Raw genomic sequence first — 18,243 nt, forward strand, 5'->3', positions numbered from 1 at the left:
CGAGGCAGCCGCAGTTACCGAACCCCAACAGTCCTACAGGGGGAGCTGGGCCTACTGGCACTACAGAACCAGCCTTGACTACCAGTTCACGCAGCCCACATAGGAAGCTCCTAAACTGGAGGCACCCTGGAGTTGGCTAACCCGACCGCACCACGACGAGGCAAGCATAGGTGTCTCAGTGAGCTTGACACAACCCGGAAACAGCTGACGGTGCTGAAACCAGGCTTGGCACGAGGGAGTACCTGTGACAAGAACACTGCCGAGAACCAGCTGGCGGTGCTGGAACCCGGATGCGTTGCCTTGCCTATTAAAGATTGTCTTCCTAGAGCCCCAACTAGCGGTGTTGGAGCAAAGGGTAAGCAGGGGGAGATGAGTGTAGGCCGAAGCCTGCACTGGAGGCAGCTTTGTGTCTGCGTTGCGTTTGCAGGACACTTTGCCGGCTACACACTGGGGGAACAGCTGGCGTTGCTGAACCCCACTAACACAATGGCGTGTGTTTTTCTCTGTGCAGCTAGCACTTGCGGGCAAAAACTAGCGATGTTAGAGCCCGTGTTGAAGCAGGAGGAGGAGGAGAGGAGCAGAGTGTAGGCCGAAGCTTAGTTGAACCAATTTCAAAGGAAACCTTTAACCCCCCCCTCAGGTGTTACAAAGTACAAGAGACACACCTTGTGCAGTATTAATGCTGCACAAGTGAAAGGTTGCTCTATTAATTTGTCTACTTGCACACGCTGAATGAAAGACATACACAATTTACCCCATTCTACAGTCAAACTGTAGTGGATGCGTGACTTGGTTTTTTGATGAGACGCAGCACAGGTGTCCAAAATAACGCCTTGGTGCTTGGAGCAGCTTCCTGAGCGTTGTTATTTGCTGTACAGGAGTCTGCGCTCTTGTGTTATCCCTTGGCAATGCCCTGTTAGCGCTGCCCATCTTATGACATCATTTCATGTTGGCCGGTGCGGTTAACGATGGCCATAAATCCCAGACCCACAGTGTCTTTTCATAAAGCCACACTGCGGTGCTGGGATTCGTGGCCTTGAGCAGTAAATATTTTGGCCGCTCACACACGTCCTTACACCTGCTTCAGACTGGGCGGCCTCTGCTGATCCCTTCTCGCATGCCGCGGCCATGAGGCTGCACAGTCTGAAGAAGGCTGAAGGAGATGAGTTAAGACAGGCGAAGATATGCACTGCTCGTGCCCATCAATCACACCCTCGCAGTCAAAATAATTAAGACAACGAGGAGCATTTTATTCAGGCAGGGCGGACGAACAGGCGCAAGTAGCCAACCAATGATGTCAGAAGACGGGAAGCGCTACCAAGGGGGGTGCTGCGTATCATTAGAAAGGAAAGTCACACCTCAGGGACAGTGGAATGGTCTCAAAGAGACACATTTTGTACGTGTTGAGTTCCACGTGGGCAAGGAGAAAACATCAGCCACCTTGTACAAATGCAGCAGTACTGCTGTACAAGGTGGCTGTTATACATAGAAACACCTGGGGGTGGGGGCCAGGCTCCCTTCAATTTCAGTTCATGTGCCTGCGTGGCGTTTGCAGGTCACGTTGCAAGCTGCACAGCAGGGGAACAGCTGGCGGTGCTGAACCCCACTAACACATTGGCTGGTGTTTTTCTCTGTGCAGCTAGCATTTCCGGGCAAAAACTAGCGGTGTTTGAGCCCAGGGTCAGCAGGAGGAGGAGGAGAGGAGCAAAGTGTAGGCCGAAGCCTGCACTGGTGGCAGCTTTTGGTCGGTTGTGCCAGCGTGGCTTGTGCTGGACACGATGCCGGCTACACAGCGGGGGAACAGCTGGCGTTGCTGAACCCCACTAACACATTGGCTGGTGTTTTTCTCTGTGCAGCTAGCATGTCCGGGCAGAAACTGGCGTTGTTTGAGCCCAGGGTCAGCAGGAGGAGGAGAGGAGCAAAGTGTAGGCCGAAGCCTGCACTGGTGGCAGCTTTTGGTCGGTTGTGCCAGCGTGGCTTGTGCTGGACACGTTGCCGACTACACAGCAGGGGAACAGCTGGCGGTGCTGAACCCCACTAACACATTGGCTGGTGTTTTTCTCTGTGCAGCTAGCATTTCCGGGCAAAAACTAGCGTTGTTAGAGCCCAGGGTCAGCAGGAGGAGGAGAGGAGCAGAGTGTAGGCCGAAGCCTAGTTGAACCAATTTCAAAGGTTACCTTTAACCCCCCCTCAGGTGTTACAAAGAACAAGAGCCACTCCTTCTGCAGCATTAATGCTGCACAAGTAAAAGGTTGCTCTATTAATTTGTCTACTTGCACAAGCTGAATGCAACACGTAGACTATTTAGCCCATTATACTGTTTAACAGTAGTGGAGGCGTGACTTGTCTTTTTAAAGAAAAGCAGCACAGGTGTCGAAAACAACACCTTTTTGCATGGGCGCAGCTTCCTGAGCGTTGTTAGTTGCTGTACAGGAGTCTGCGCTCTTGTGATCCTTTGGCCATGCGCTGTGAGCGCTTCCTGTCTTATGACCTCATTTCATGTTGGCCGTTGCGGTTAGCGATGGACATGAATCCCAGACCCACAGTGTGTTTTTAAAAAATCACACTGCGGTGCTGGGATTCGTGCCCTGGTGCAGTAAATATGTTTGCCGCTCACACATGTCCTTACACCTGCTTCAGACTGGACGGCCTCATCTGATCCCTTATCGCCTGCCGAGGCCATGAGGACACCCAGTCTGAAGAAGGCGGAAGGAGATGAGTGAACACAGGCAAACATATGCACTGCACATGCCCATCAATCACACCCTCGCTGTCCAAAAAAATAAGACACCGAGGGCCGTTGTTTCGAGCAGGGGAGATGCACAGGCGCAGCCAGCTAACCAATGATGTCAAAAGACGGGCAGCGCTAACAAGGGTGGTGCTGCGTGTCATTACAAAGGAAAGTCACACCTCAGGGACATTGTAATGGTCTCTAATGAGACACATTTTGTACGTGTTGAGTTCCACGTGGGCAAGGAGAAAAAGTCAGCCACCTCGTACAAATGCAGCAGTACTGCTGTACAAGGTGGCTATTATACATAGAAACACCTGTGGGTGGGGGGCAGGCTCCCTTCAATTTCAGTTCATGTGCCTGCGTGGCGTTTGCAGGTCACGTTGCAAGCTACACAGCAGGGGAACAGCTGGCGTTGCTGAACCCCACTGACACATTGACTGGTGTTTTTCTCTGTGCAGATTGCATGTCCGGGCAAAAACTAGCGGTGTTAGAGCCCAGGGTCAGCAGGAGGAGGAGGAGAGGAGCAAAGTGTAGGCCGAAGCCTGCACTGGTGGCAGCTTTTGGTCGGTTGTGCCAGCGTGGCTTGTGCTGGACACGATGCCGGCTACACAGCGGGGGAACAGCTGGCGGTGCTGAACCCCACTAACACATTGGCTGGTGTTTTTCTCTGTGCAGCTAGCATTTCCGGGCAAAAACTAGCGGTGTTTGAGCCCAGGGTCAGCAGGAGGAGTAGAGGAGCAGAGTGTAGGCCGAAGCCTAGTTGAACCAATTTCAAAGGTTACCTTTAACCCCCCCCCTCAGGTGTTGCAAGGTACAAGAGCCACACCTTGAACAGCATTAATGATGCACAAGTCAAAGGTTGCTCTATTTAATTTTGCTCCTTGCACACGCTGAATTAAACACGTACACTATTTAGCCCATTATACTGTCAAACAGTTGTGGAGGCGTGACTTGTCTTTTTAACGAGACGCAGCACAGGTGTCAAAATTTGCACCTAGGTACTGGGCGCAGATTCCTGAGCGTTGTTATTTGCTGTACAGGAGTCTGCGCTATTGTGTTATCCCTTGGCAATACCCTGTTAGTGCAGGCCGTCTCATGACCTCATTTCATGTTGGCCAGTGCGGTTAACGATGGCCATAAATCCCAGACCCATAGTGGCTTTTCCTAAAGTCACACTGCGGTGCTGGGATTCGTGGCCTTGTGCAGTAAATATGTTCGCCGCTCACACATGTCCTTACACCTGCTTCAGACTGGGCGGCCTCAGCTGATCCCTTATCGCATGCCGCGGCCATGAGGCCGCACAGTCAGAAGAAGGCGGAAGGAGGGGAGTGAAAACAGGGGAACATATGCACTGCTCGTGCCCATCAATCACACCCTCGCAGTCAAAATATATGAGACAACGGGGGGCGTTGTGTCGGGCAGGGGGGACGCACAGGCACAGCCAGCCAACCAATGATGTCAGGAGACGGGCAGCGCTAACAATGGGGGTGCTGCGTGTCATTAAAAAGGAAAGTCACACCTCAGGGACATTGTAATGGTCTGTAATGAGACACATTTTGTACTTGTTGAGTTCCACGTGTGCAAGGAGAAAAAGTCAGCCACCTTGTACAAATGCAGCAGTACTGCTGTACAAGGTGGCTGTTATACATAGAAACACCTGTGGGTGGGGGGCAGGCTCCCTTCAATTTCAGTTCATGTGCCTGCGTGGCGTTTGCAGGTCACGTTGCAAGCTACACAGCAGGGGAACAGCTGGCGTTGCTGAACCCCACTGACACATTGACTGGTGTTTTTCTCTGTGCAGATTGCATGTCCGGGCAAAAACTAGCGGTGTTAGAGCCCAGGGTCAGCAGGAGGAGGAGGAGAGGAGCAAAGTGTAGGCCGCAGCCTGCACTGGTGGCAGCTTTTGTTCTGTTGTGCCAGCGTGGCTTGTGCTGGACACGTTGCCGACTACACAGCAGGGGAACAGCTGGCGGTGCTGAACCCCACTAACACATTGGCTGGTGTTTTTCTCTGTGCAGCTAGCATTTCCGGGCAGAAACTGGCGTTGTTTGAGCCCAGGGTCAGCAGGAGGAGTAGAGGAGCAGAGTGTAGGCCGAAGCCTAGTTGAACCAATTTCAAAGGTTACCTTTAACCCCCCCCTCAGGTGTTGCAAGGTACAAGAGCCACACCTTGAACAGCATTAATGATGCACAAGTCAAAGGTTGCTCTATTTAATTTTGCTCCTTGCACACGCTGAATTAAACACGTACACTATTTAGCCCATTATACTGTCAAACAGTTGTGGAGGCGTGACTTGTCTTTTTAACGAGACGCAGCACAGGTGTCAAAATTTGCACCTAGGTACTGGGCGCAGATTCCTGAGCGTTGTTATTTGCTGTACAGGAGTCTGCGCTCTTGTGTTATCCCTTGGCAATACCCTGTTAGTGCAGGCCGTCTCATGACCTCATTTCATGTTGGCCGGTGCGGTTAACGATGGCCATAAATCCCAGACCCACAGTGGCTTTTCCTAAAGTCACACTGCGGTGCTGGGATTCGTGGCCTTGTGCAGTAAATATGATCGCCGCTCACACATGTCCTTACACCTGCTTCAGACTGGGCGGCCTCAGCTGATCCCTTATCGCATGCCGCGGCCATGAGGCCGCACAGTCAGAAGAAGGCGGAAGGAGGGGAGTGAAAACAGGGGAACATATGCACTGCTCGTGCCCATCAATCACACCCTCGCAGTCAAAATATATGAGACAACGGGGGGCGTTGTGTCGGGCAGGGGGGACGCACAGGCACAGCCAGCCAACCAATGATGTCAGGAGACGGGCAGCGCTAACAATGGGGGTGCTGCGTGTCATTACAAAGGAAAGTCACACCTCAGGGACATTGTAATGGTCTCTAATGAGACACATTTTGTACGTGTTGAGTTCCACGTGGGCAAGGAGAAAAAGTCAGCCACCTCGTACAAATGCAGCAGTACTGCTGTACAAGGTGGCTGATATACATAGAAACACCTGTGGGTGGGGGGCAGGCTCCCTTCAATTTCAGTTCATGTGCCTGCGTGGCGTTTGCAGGTCACGTTGCAAGCTACACAGCAGGGGAACAGCTGGCGTTGCTGAACCCCACTAACACATTGGCTGGTGTTTTTCTCTGTGCAGCTAGCATGTCCGGGCAGAAACTGGCGTTGTTTGAGCCCAGGGTCAGCAGGAGGAGGAGAGGAGCAAAGTGTAGGCCGAAGCCTGCACTGGTGGCAGCTTTTGGTCGGTTGTGCCAGCGTGGCTTGTGCTGGACACGTTGCCGACTACACAGCAGGGGAACAGCTGGCGGTGCTGAACCCCACTAACACATTGGCTGGTGTTTTTCTCTGTGCAGCTAGCATTTCCGGGCAAAAACTAGCGGTGTTTGAGCCCAGGGTCAGCAGGAGGAGTAGAGGAGCAGAGTGTAGGCCGAAGCCTAGTTGAACCAATTTCAAAGGTTACCTTTAACCCCCCCCTCAGGTGTTGCAAGGTACAAGAGCCACACCTTGTGCAGCATTAATGCTGCACAAGTAAAAGGTTGCTCTATTTGTTTTGCTCCTTGCACACGCTGACTAAAACACGTACACTATTTAGCCCATTATACTGTCAAACAGTTGTGGAGGCGTGACTTGTCTTTTTAACGAGACGCAGCACAGGTGTCAAAATTTGCACCTAGGTACTGGGCGCAGATTCCTGAGCGTTCTTATTTGCTGTACAGGAGTCTGCGCTATTGTGATCCCTTGGCCATGCGCTGTGAGCGCTTCCTGTCTTCTGACCTCATTTCATGTCGGCCGTTGCGGTTAGCGATGGACATGAATCCCAGACCCACAGTGTGTTTTTAAAAAATCACACTGCGGTGCTGGGATTCGTGCCCTGGTGCACTAAATATGTTTGCCGCTCACACATGTCCTTACACCTGCTTCAGACTGGGCGGCCTCATCTGATCCCTTATCGCCTGCCGCGGCCATGAGGACACCCAGTCTGAAGAAGGCGGAAGGAGATGAGTGAACACAGGCAAACATATGCACTGCACATGCCCATCAATCACACCCTCGCTGTCCAAAAAAATAAGACACCGAGGGCCGTTGTTTCGAGCAGGGGAGATGCACAGGCGCAGCCAGCTAACCAATGATGTCAAAAGACGGGCAGCGCTAACAAGGGTGGTGCTGCGTGTCATTACAAAGGAAAGTCACACCTCAGGGACATTGTAATGGTCTCTAATGAGACACATTTTGTACGTGTTGAGTTCCACGTGGGCAAGGAGAAACAGTCAGCCACCTCGTACAAATGCAGCAGTACTGCTGTACAAGGTGGCTGATATACATAGAAACACCTGTGGGTGGGGGGCAGGCTCCCTTCAATTTCAGTTCATGTGCCTGCGTGGCGTTTGCAGGTCACGTTGCAAGCTACACAGCAGGGGAACAGCTGGCGTTGCTGAACCCCACTGACACATTGACTGGTGTTTTTCTCTGTGCAGATTGCATGTCCGGGCAAAAACTAGCGGTGTTAGAGCCCAGGGTCAGCAGGAGGAGGAGGAGAGGAGCAAAGTGTAGGCCGAAGCCTGCACTGGTGGCAGCTTTTGGTCGGTTGTGCCAGCGTGGCTTGTGCTGGACACGATGCCGGCTACACAGCGGGGGAACAGCAGGCGGTGCTGAACCCCACTAACACATTGGCTGGTGTTTTTCTCTGTGCAGCTAGCATGTCCGGGCAGAAACTGGCGTTGTTTGAGCCCAGGGTCAGCAGGAGGAGGAGAGGAGCAAAGTGTAGGCCGAAGCCTGCACTGGTGGCAGCTTTTGGTCGGTTGTGCCAGCGTGGCTTGTGCTGGACACGTTGCCGACTACACAGCAGGGGAACAGCTGGCGGTGCTGAACCCCACTAACACATTGGCTGGTGTTTTTCTCTGTGCAGCTAGCATTTCCGGGCAAAAACTAGCGGTGTTTGAGCCCAGGGTCAGCAGGAGGAGTAGAGGAGCAGAGTGTAGGCCGAAGCCTAGTTGAACCAATTTCAAAGGTTACCTTTAACCCCCCCTCAGGTGTTGCAAGGTACAAGAGCCACACCTTGTGCAGCATTAATGCTGCACAAGTAAAAGGTTGCTCTATTTGTTTTGCTCCTTGCACACGCTGACTAAAACACGTACACTATTTAGCCCATTATACTGTCAAACAGTTGTGGAGGCGTGACTTGTCTTTTTAACGAGACGCAGCACAGGTGTCAAAATTTGCACCTAGGTACTGGGCGCAGATTCCTGAGCGTTCTTATTTGCTGTACAGGAGTCTGCGCTATTGTGATCCCTTGGCCATGCGCTGTGAGCGCTTCCTGTCTTCTGACCTCATTTCATGTCGGCCGTTGCGGTTAGCGATGGACATGAATCCCAGACCCACAGTGTGTTTTCAAAAAATCACACTGCGTGGCTGGGATTCGTGGCCTTGTGCAGTAAATAGGTTGGCCGCTTACACATGTCCTTACACCTGCTCCAGACTGGGCGGCCTCAGCTGATCCCTTATCGCCTACCACGGCCAGGAGGCCGCACAGTCTGAAGAAGGCGGAAGGAGATGAGTTAAGACAGGCGAACATATGCACTGCTCGTGCCCATAAACCACACCCTCGCTGACAAAATAAATATGACAACGAGGGGCGTTGTTTCTAGCAGGGCGGATGCACAGGCGCAGCCAGCTAACCATGATGACAAAAGACGGGAAACGCTACCAAGGGGGGTGCTGCGTATCATTACAAAGGAAAGTCACACCTCAGGGACAGTGGAATGGTCTCAATGAGACACATTTTGTACGTGTTGAGTTCCACGTGGGCAAGGAGAAAAAGTCAGCCACCTTGTACAAATGCAGCAGTACTGCTGTACTAGGTGGCTGTTATACATAGAAACACCTGGGGGGGTGGGGCCAGGTTCCCTTTTAATTTCAGTTCCTGTGCCTGCATGGCGTTTGCAGGTCACGTTGCCGGCTACACAGCAGGGGAACAGCTGGCGTTGCTGAACCCCACTAACACATTGGCTGGTGTTTTTCTCTGTGCAGCTAGCACTTCCGGGCAAAAACTAGCGGTGTTTGAGCCCAGGGTCAGCAGGAGGAGGAGAGGAGCAGAGTGTAGGCCGAAGCCTGCACTGGTGGCAGCTTTTGTTCTGTTGTGCCAGCGTGGCTTGTGCTGGACACGTTGCCGACTACACAGCAGGGGAACAGCTGGCGGTGCTGAACCCCACTGACACATCACCTAGTGTTTTTTTCTGTGTAGACAACACTTCCAGGTGGCAACTGACAGTGTTGAAACCCAGGGAATCAAAGAGGAGCAGAGTGTAGGCCGAAGCCTGCAGTGGAGCAAGTTGAAAGGGAACCTTTAACCCCCCCCCCCCAGGCATTTGTTGCTGAAAGAGCCATCTTGTACAGCAGTAATACTGCACATGGAAAATGGTGGCTCCGAAAATTATGCTCCTTGCAAACGCTGAAGTACACACTCATATAATGTGTCCCCTCACACCGTCAAACCATCCCGGAAGTGGGACTTTCCTTTGTAATGTGACACAGCACAGCCGTCATTCCAACCCCCTTGGTGCCGGGCACCACCTCCTCAACGTTGTTTGGTTCTGTCACGGAGCCCGCACTGTAATGTTATCCCTTGGCCATGCACAGTTAGCGGTGCCCGTCTTCTGACATCATGTAGGTGTCAGGCTGGCAGTGCCTGTGCGTCCAAGCTGCCCGAGATCCAACCTTGCAGTGTCATCTAATGTAGTCCCACTGCGGGCCAGGGATCCATGGGCATGCGCAGTGCATATCATCGCCTCTCACTCACCTCCTTCCTGCTTCTTCAGACTGTGCGGCGTCACGGCCGTGGCATGCTATTAGGGATCAGCTGACGCCGCCTAGTCTGAAGAAGCGTGAAGAAGGGGAGTGAGAGGCTAGTATATGCACTGCGCATGGCCATGGATACCAGGCCCACTGTGGGATCACATTAGACGACACTGCGAGGTGTGATTTCGGGCAGCGTGGACGCACAGGCGCAGCCAGGACGACAACAAATGATGTCAGAGGACGGGCAGCGCAAACTGTGCATGGCCAAGGGATAACATAACAGCGCAGGGTCCATGACGGAATCAAACAACGCTAAGGAGGCAGCGCACGGTGCCAAGGGGGTAGCAATGACGGCTGTGCTGTGTCACATTACAAAGGAAAGTCCCACCTCCGGGACGGTTGGACGGTGTGAGGGGACACATTACATGAGTGTGTAGTTCAGCGTTTGCAAGGAGCATAATTTCAAGAGCGACCTTTCCCTTGTGCAGTATTAGTGCTGCACATGGTGGCTCTTTCAGTAACAAACGCCTAGGGGGGGGGGGGGGACAGGTCCCCTTACATTTTAGTTGTGCCAGCGTGGCGGTCGCATGACACGTTGCCGGATACACAGCTGGGGATCAGCTGACGTTACTGAACCCCAATAACAGAGGAGCGACTGTTGACTGTGCACACAGCACTTCCAGGCACCAACTGGCGGTGTTAGAGCCCAGGGACAGCAGGAGGAGCAGATTGGAGGTATTGCCGCACACACAGCTGGGGATCAGCTGACGTTACTGAACCCCAATAACAGAGGAGCGACTGTTGACTGTGCACACAGCACTTCCAGGCACCAACTGGCGGTGTTAGAGCCCAGGGACAGCAGGAGGAGCAGAGGAACAGAGTGTAGGCCGAAGCCTGATTGGAGCAAGTTGAAAGGAAACCTTTAACCCCCCCCCCCAAGACGTTTGTAGCTGAAAGAGCCATGTTGTGCAGCACTAAGGATGCAAAAGGAAAAGGTTGCTCTTTTAATTATGCTCCTTGCAAACACCGAAGTAAACACTAAAAATGTGTCCCTTTATACCGTTAAACCGTTCCGGAGGTGCGAATTTCCTTCGTAATGGGACACAGCACAGCTGTCATTCCTATCCCCTTGATGCCGTGCGCTGCCTCCTCAGCGTTGTTTTAAGCTGCCACGGAGCCTGCGCTGTTCTGTTAGCCCTTGGCCATGCCCAATTAGCGCTGCCTGTCTTCTGACATAATTTGGTGTCAGGCTGTCAGTGCCTGTGCGTCCACGCTGCTCCAGATCCCACCTCGCAGTCTCATCTAACGTAATCCCACTGCGGGCCTTGGAACCATGGGCATGCACAGTGCATAACCTCGACTCTCACTCCCCTCCTTCCCTCTTCTTCAGACTGTGCGGTGTCACGGCCGTGGCATGCTAGGGATCAGCTGACGGCGCACAGTCTAAAGAAGGCGGAGGGAAATGAGCGAGAGCCCGAGGGGAAGATATGCACTGCGCATGCCCATGGATCCCAGGCCCGCAGTGTGACTCAATCAGAAGACACTGCGAGGCGGGATCTCGGGCAGCGCGGCCGCACAGGCGCAGCCAGCCTGACACCAAATTATGTCAGAAGACAGGCAGCGCAAATAGGGCATGCCCAAGGGATAACAGAACAGCGCAGGCTCCGTGACAGCTTAAAACAACGCTGAGGAGGCAGCGCATGGCACCAAGGGGGTAGGAATGACGGCTGTGCTGCGTCACATTACGAAGGAAAGTCCCAGCTCCGGGACGGTATAACGGTATCAGTGAACACATTTTATAAGTGTTAAGTTCTGCGTGTGCAAAGAGCTAAAAAAAAAGAGCTACCTTTTCCTTGTGCAGCATTACTGCTGCACAAGATGGCTCTTTCAGTAACAAACGACGGGGGGGGGGGGGGGACAGGTTCCCTTACATTTAGGTTGTTGTGCCAGCGTGGCGGTCGCAGGACACATTGCCGGCTACACAGCTGGGGATCAGCTGACGTTACTGAAACCCAATAACACTGGGTCGTATGTTTTTACTGTGCAGCCTGCACTTCTGAGCCGCAACTGGCGGTGTTGGAGCCCAGGAATAGCAGTTCAGGTGGTAGAAAGATGAACACAGCAGGAGACCTGGATGACACCCAATTACTTAATCAGGCAGAGGAGTGGCAAATTCCTGCGAGATCCAGGCCTGGTTCATTTTCAGGAAAGTAAGCCGGTCAACGTTATCGGAGGATAGTCGCATGCGACGGTCTGTTAGTACACCACCTGCGGCACTAAAGACACGTTCCGATAAGACACTAGCCGCAGGGCAAGCCAGCACCTCCAATGCATACTGGCTTAGCTCTGGCCATGTATCCAGCTTAGAGACCCAAAACTTGAACGGGGAAGAGCCGTCTGGGAGTACAGTAAGAGGGCAAGCCATGTAGTCTGTCACCATCTGACGGAACCGTTGCCTCCTGCTGACTGGAGCCGCCGGTGATGGTGTAGACATTTGGGGCGGGCACACAAAAGTGTGCCAGAGTTGTGCCATACTGGGCTTGCCTTGGGCAGAGGCACTGCTTCTGCTCCCTCTTTGGGCAGAGCCTCCCCCACTGCCTCGACGCACTGAGCTGCTTTGTAAAGCACTAGCAGCACTCCTCTCAGTTGGACAGGAGAAGATGATGGAATTCACCAGTGTGTCGTGGTACTCCCGCAATTTACGCTCCCGGGTCAACGCAGGGATGAGGTTTTGGACGTTGTCCCGGTAGCGAGGATCGAGGAGGGTGAACACCCAATAATCAGGCATGTTGAGAATGTGGTCGATGCGGCGGTCGTTTCTCAGGCACTGCAGCATGAAATCCACCATGTGCTGCAGAGTGCCAACCGGCCCAGAAACGCTGTCCCCTGCTTGAGACATGATCTCTGCCCGCTCGTCATCACCCCACCCTCGCTGTACACACTGACCACTGGACAATTGTGTCGCTCCCTCCTCTGGACGGAGCTCTTCCTCCTCCATTGACTCCTCCTCATCCTCCTCACAAATTGGCCCCTGCGTACCCCTTTGTGAGGAACCACGTGGCGCTGACTCTCCAGAAGCTGATGGAAAAGGTGACTCCTCATCCTCCACCTCTTCCACCACATCATCCCTTAACCCTTGCAAAGTTTGCTGAAGCAGGCAGATAAGGGGGACAGTCATGCTGACTAGTGCATCATCTGCACTTGCCATCCGCGTGGAATAATCAAAAGGACGCAAAACCTGGCAGACGTCCTTCATAGTGGCCCACTCTGTGGTTGTGAAGTCTGATCGGCGCTGACTGCGACTTCTTTGCGCCTGATGCAGCTGGTACTCCATAACTGCTTGCTGCTGCTCACACAACCGCTCCAACATATGTAACGTGGAATTCCACCGGGTAGGTAGGTCACATATGATGCGGTGTTCCGGAAGGCGGAATCGGCGCTGCAGAGCAGCAATGCGGGATCTGGCCAAGCTGGAACGCCGCAAGTGAGCACACTCTAGGCGGACCTTGTGCAGCAGGGCATCAAGATCCGGATAGTCCCTCAGAAAACTCTGCACAACCAAATTGAGCACATGTGCCAGACATGGGATGTGAGTGAGGTTGCCAAGGGCCAAAGCTGCCACCAGATTTCGGCCATTGTCACACACTACCATGCCTGGCTGGAGATTCGCTGGCAGTAACCACACATCGCTCTCCTGCTTTATGGCATTCCAGAGCTCCTGCGCTGTGTGGCTTCGATGCCCCAATGAAACTAGTTTCAAGACGGCCTGCTGACGTTTGGCCACGGCTGTGCTCATGTCGGTCATAGGTAAACGTTCACGGGTCCATGTGGGGGTGGACTGTGACGGATCCTGCAGAGAGGAATCAGAGGAACTGGTGTAAGAGGAGGAGTCGATGCGTACAGACTGGATTCCTGCAATCCTTGGAGTGGGCAGGACACGTCCTGCGCCACTCGCACGATCTGTACCTGGCTCAACAACATTAACCCAATGGGCAGTGAGGGAAACATATCGCCCCTGTCCATGCTGACTGGTCCACGCATCGGTGGTGAGGTGGACCTTGCTACTGACGGCGTTCAGTAGCGCATGTTTTATGTTTGCCTCAACATGCCTGTGCAGGGCAGGGACAGCCTGCCTGCTGAAGTAAAAGCGGCTGGGCACCTTGTACTGTGGGACTGCCAATGCCATCAAGTCACGGAAGCTGTCAGTCTCCACCAGCCTGAACGAGAGCATTTCCAGGGACAACAGTTTGGCAATGCCTGCATTCAGAGCCTGTGCTCGGGGGTGGTTGGCCGAGAATGCCCGCCTTTTCTCCCATGCCTGTACTACCGATGGCTGTAGAGTAGACTGGGAGTGTGAGGATGACTGGGAAGGTGGTGCTGTGGGTGGAATTACACAAGGTCTCTGGGAGGAAGCCAAACCAGCTGTGCGTGAGCTGGAGGAAGAGGCAACACGAGCTGAAGAGGTGGTAGCTGCCGCTGTTGGTTGGCCTACATCTTCAGTGTGTTTCTGTAACTCCACCGCGTGCCTGGTCCGCACATGTTTCCACATATTTGTGGTATTGAGGTTGCTGACATTTTTCCCTCTTTTTACTTTATGATGACACAGCTTGCATTTGACAAAACAAATGTCATCTGCAACTGTGTCAAAAAAGGACCAGGCACTGCAAGTCTTGGGAGCGCCCTTTTTGGCTTTGGAAAGAGACAGGCTCCTAACGGGTGCCAAAGTGGAGGCTACAGGCTCCGCAGTCTTCCCCCTCCCTCTCCCTCTTTGGCCCGTAAGAGGAAGCTCTTCCTCTGAGCTGCTCCCACCACCTTCCTGTTCCTCACGCCACGATGGGTCAAGGACCTCATCATCTCCACTACCCTCTGCCACCAACTGCTCCTCCTGGGTAGTCTCAGCAGCACAGTACGCACGAGAAAGCGGCACCTGAGTTTCATCATCAGATGCGTACTGCGCTGTGGTCACCGGAGGCACTGGCCCACCTGCCTCTTCAGAGTCAGAGAGATAAAGCTTTTGGGCATCACTGCACACTGCCTCTTCTTCCATTTCTCCAATGCTGCTTGGCTGGCCCCCTGTTTCCAAGCCAAGAGATTCAGAGAACAGAAGTAGAGACGGCTCCTGTCCTGGGCTCTCTGACTGCCTGGCCAATTTGGCAGGTGGTGAAGAGACAGATGGCTGCTCTCCAGTGCTCTGTGCCTGAGAGGATGTGGCACTAACTGAAGTCGATGCCGAGGCGTTAGCTGCCATCCACCCGACAACGGCTTCAATTTGGTCTTCACGCAGCAGCGGTGCACGGCGCTCTCCGACAAAGCTGCGCATGAAGGACTGTTCCCTGCTGAAACTGAGTGACGACGAGTCACCGGCGCCCGCAGCAGGCACAGAATCACCACGTCCTCTCCCTGCTCCTCTCCCTGCTCCGCGCCCACGCCCACGTGCCTTACTCCCTGCCCTCTTCATCTTGGTTGACAGATAAAGATAAGCAGAAAAGTACTAAGGCCTTAGTGTGCTTATTCCTGTAATGCTCCTCCTAACAGGTGTAAGAAACACTAATGTTGTAAATTGTGGACTAAACTTTATTATTTTTCAAATGTGGCCTACACAAGTGTAAGTTGTGTTTGGTGAACTTAACCTTTTTTTTGGTGCAGATCGGGCTACAGAGCTAGTTTAAATCACACGGAGACCGTGCAGACAGCCGTAAACGGCGCTGCAAGGCCAAGAAACCCTCCTCTAGGTTATCCTATATAGTGTTTTTCCACTATTTAGCTGGATACAAGTGGAAAGACACTAATAGGAATTTTTTTTTTCAAATTTTAAACTGGCTGCACTATTTGAAAAAAAGGAAATTGTTTTTCAAGGTATGAGGCAGTAACGCACCCTGAGCTGAATCCAACCGGCTATGGCTGCACACAGACTACAGGGCGAGCTGGGCTCACACGGAGACCGTGCAGACAGCCGTAAACGGCGCTGCAAGGCCAAAAAACCCTCCTCTAGGTTATCCTATATAGTGTTTTTCCACTATTTAGCTGGATACGAGTGGAAAGACACTAATAGGAATTTTTTTTTTCAAATTTTAAACAGGCTGCACTATTTGAAAAAAAGGAAAATTTTTCTCAAGGTATGAGCCAGTAACGAACCCTGAGCTGAATCCAACCGGCTATGGCTGCACACAGACTACAGGGCGAGCTGGGCTCACACGGAGACCGTGCAGACAGCCGTAAACGGCGCTGCAAGGCCAAAAAACCCTCCTCTAGGTTATCCTATATAGTGTTTTTCCACTATTTAGCTGGATACGAGTGGAAAGACACTAATAGGAATTTTTTTTTTCAAATTTTAAACAGGCTGCACTATTTGAAAAAAAGGAAAATGTTTCTCAAGGTATGAGCCAGTAACGAACCCTGAGCTGAATCCAACCGGCTATGGCTGCACACAGACTACAGGGCGAGCTGGGCTCACACGGAGACCGTGCAGACAGCCGTAAACGGCGCTGCAAGGCCAAAAAACCCTCCTCTAGGTTATCCTATATAGTGTTTTTCCACTATTTAGCTGGATACGAGTGGAAAGACACTAATAGGAATTTTTTTTTTCAAATTTTAAACAGGCTGCACTATTTGAAAAAAAGGAAAATTTTTCTCAAGGTATGAGCCAGTAACGAACCCTGAGCTGAATCCAACCGGCTATGGCTGCACACAGACTACAGGGCGAGCTGGGCTCACACGGAGACCGTGCAGACAGCCGTAAACGGCGCTGCAAGGCCCAAAAACCCCCCTCTAGGTTATCCTATGTAGTGTTTTTCCACAATAGAGCTGGAGACTGGTGGAAAAACACTAATAGGAAATTTGAGAAAAAATGTGCAGCAGGCTGCACTAAGAGCAAAAAAGAACAACTGTGTGAGGCAGTGTGAACCCCCCCTGAGCTGAATACAACCGGGTATATGGCTGCACACAGACTACAGAGTGAGCTGCACACACACACACACAGAGACCTTGCAGAACGCTGTTAAAACAGCGCTGCAAGGCAAGAGCAAGGTGAACAGTGAAGAACACACAGCGTTTTGCTAAATTAGCCTTTGGAAAGGAAAATAAAGCAATTAGCTAGCTCAACTGGCCCTCAGTTAGAACACAGCGTCCTGTCCCTAACTGAAATCACAGCAGAGTGAGCGCAAAATGGCGGCAGCGCTTTTTTATAGTGCAGAGTGACATCATTTCAGCAGCCAATCCAAGCCTTGCCAGTACTTACATGCCCACCATGCTAAACAGGATGTGCCCACACTTTCATTCATTCCTCATTGGCTGCTGCGTTCAATTTGAATTCTGGGAACTTCCGATTCCGGTATCCGATACGCGGGAAGTATCGGAATTCGGTATCGGAATTCCGATACCGCAAATATCGGCCGATACCCGATACTTGCGGTATCGGAATGCTCAACACTACTGGTAATGAATTACGGGGAGAGTACAGTGGCTTACTAATTTATATTTCAATTGGTCAGCGGAAAGTGGCTAATTGTAGTTAATGTTACATTGCTGGCTTATCAACTTATACTTTAAATGGTGTGTTGCAGTGTGGCTAATAATATATTATATATATTTAGGGACACAGAGTCGAGATTTTTTTATTCATGAGGCAGCTATATATTGTAGGGGTCGTGCTCACTTGGATGCGCCAGGAGGAACACAGGAGGCTTGTTCCATTAAAAGTTCATGTGGGTTTATTACTTCTTAAACCCAGAAGCAAAACAGAAAACAAACAGCCTTCAGATCAAACAAAATACAAATGTCCATAGCAGGGCTCTGCTCCACCAGGCCTGTGGACACACAGGCTGGGGTAGTGTCCAGTACTCAGATTCGGTCTGGAGCCAATCACACAGGAGTCCTTCTCCCTCCCAACATACAGACCATGTGTCAAACAATAGCCTCCATTATGTAGGCTGTTAATCACACCCAGAGGTGAGGTATGTGGGTAGCTAGACCCACCAATCTCTCACAGCTACCCATAACCCTGTCCCAGGTGCAACAAACAAACCTCATAGTGCTTTCATGCACTAGAGAAAATACCCAGACATGCCATCTCTGCGACACATACCTACATACCTCCCATCGACTACACGACCATTAGCCACACAATGATATATATACAGTATATAGTGATGTGAAATAGTGTTTGCCCACCTCCTGATTTCATTTGCTTGTGCATGTTTGTCACACTTAAATGGTTTAGATCACCAAACAAATTTAAATATTAGACAAAGATAACAAAAGTGAAAACAAATGCATTTTTTAAATTAAGGTCTTTATTATTAAGGGAAAAAGAAATCCAAGCCTACAGGGTCCTGTGTAGTGTTGAGCATTCCGATACCGCAAGTATCGGGTATCGGCCGATACTTGCAGTATCGGAATTCCGATACCGAGTTCTGATACTTTTGTGGTATCGGGAATCGGTATCGGATCCATATTAATGTGTAAAATATAGAATTAAAATAAAAAATATTGATACGCTCACCTCTCCGGAGGCCCCTGGACATCACCGCTGGTAACCGGCAGCCTTCTTTGCTTAAAATGAGCGTGTTTAGGGCCTTCCATGACATCACGGCTTCTGATTGGTCGCGTGCCGCTCATGTGACCTCCACACGACCAATCACAAGCCGCAACGTCATTCTCAGGCCCTAAACTCCTCATTCTAGGAATTTAGGACCTGAGAATGACATCACGG

The sequence above is a fragment of the Ranitomeya imitator genome, chromosome 4, assembly GCF_032444005.1.
Source record: "Ranitomeya imitator isolate aRanImi1 chromosome 4, aRanImi1.pri, whole genome shotgun sequence".
NCBI classification, from domain to species: Eukaryota; Metazoa; Chordata; class Amphibia; order Anura; family Dendrobatidae; genus Ranitomeya; species Ranitomeya imitator.